A 1,735-nucleotide genomic window follows, 5' to 3' on the forward strand; every position below is an offset into this window, starting at 1 on the left:
CACGACTACAGGCCGTTGCTACGTTTTTAGGGTTCCGTACCTAAAGGGTAAAAAATGTCACTCTGCCATCTGTCTGTCTGTCTGTCTGTCCGTCCCGCGTCCGTCTGTCTGTCCGGAACATGTCACAGGGCTGTAGCTCGTAGATGAAATGAGTTACAAACTGTGGTTACAAATTGAGTGAGGGAAAAAAGAAAAAAAAAATCCTTATCCTAGCATGTGGGGTATAAGGAAATGGGGGTCCATCAAAGTTCTCAGTTTTAGACCATTTTAATGAGGGGTGCTATCTCAAAAAAACTAAACTAGTTAGAAATATGAAATGTCAATATATTATTATTATGTACCATATACTGTATTACACAACAAATACTGAAAACAACGATTTATAAAATAGTTTGTAAGTTGTGACTAAAACAAACGAGCATTTTTTGGTTTTTCTTTTACGGTTTATTGCGATGTTCTAGCTCGAAAAAGAAGTAATTATTTCATACACCCCAAAGTATATGATGTTCATAATTAATTTGTGTACAGAACCCTAAAAGAGCGAGTGACTCGCACACGACCCGTTTTTTATAAGTAACTACCTAGGGGGTATCTAATGTTTAACACGAAAACCTGCATTAATGAAATAAAAAAGCGGTCAAGTGCGAGTGGGATTCGCACACGACGGGTTCCGTATCATCATAAGTAGTAAGTGTATCTTATGAATTTACTTAGAATTTACTTATTCACGTGGAGAAGAGAAGCTGATATTCTGTGATAGATAGGTACCTATTATATTATGCATTATGCACCAACTTTTAGCCCAGATAATTTCGGGTTCGACCTTACCAAGTAATTTAAAATAGGATCATGGAATCAGGTTGTGAACAAAACCGAATGAAAGTAAATAAACATTGCATGCCGAGGTAAACAAACTTCGGGACTGGTTCCGTGCCTTGTTAGACAACTTACTCGAGCTAAAATACTTTCTAAATATCTGCTTGTCTATGTGTGCTATATGCATGGTATCTACCACGTACTTTACATAACAGTTTACTTTAAACTCATGGCACCAGGAATCAGCTTAGCTTATTGTGACTTAAATCCGATTTTAAGATAAAAATCACGATGAATCTAGGCGTTCATTCTATTCAAAAAAAAAATCAAAATTCATTTACCTATTCAAAATAGGTATTTTTTCACTTTTTGATATTCAGTTGTTGGATAATGTGAGGTGATACCTATACCTACCAAGTGGTGATAATTAATTAAGTACCTAAGTAAAACGGTAAACTATGACTTATTGTCCTTGGTAGGTAGGTAGTAAAGGAATCCATACATAACTTAGGTAGATACAAAAACTTATCGTAGAGTAGATTCACGCAGGCCCCGTTGCTTGGTGAAGTTCGTATCTAATGAACTGCTGGATTTTGGCCGCCCTTTCTTGTTGGTCTGTCTGTGCGTCCGAACTAAGAATGGGAGAGCCCGGGAAAGCCAGAAACCTAAATAAAAATAAAAACGGGTCAACAATTAGGTAGGTAGGTACTTAGTTACTTCCACTTATTTACCTATCTAAATATAAGTAGGTACGCATATGGTACGTATTTAATTACGTAAATACATACGTTTACTATCTACGATATACCTTTGGCTTTATTTACCAGTTATAATAACGATGTTGTGTTGTGAGGGAATGCGTACTACTTATGGCGTTGCTGAACTGAGTACGCTCTGGCTGGTGATTCATTTCTCGGAA

Source organism: Maniola jurtina, chromosome 2 (genome assembly GCF_905333055.1).
Source record: "Maniola jurtina chromosome 2, ilManJurt1.1, whole genome shotgun sequence".
In the NCBI taxonomy this organism is placed as follows: Eukaryota; Metazoa; Arthropoda; class Insecta; order Lepidoptera; family Nymphalidae; genus Maniola; species Maniola jurtina.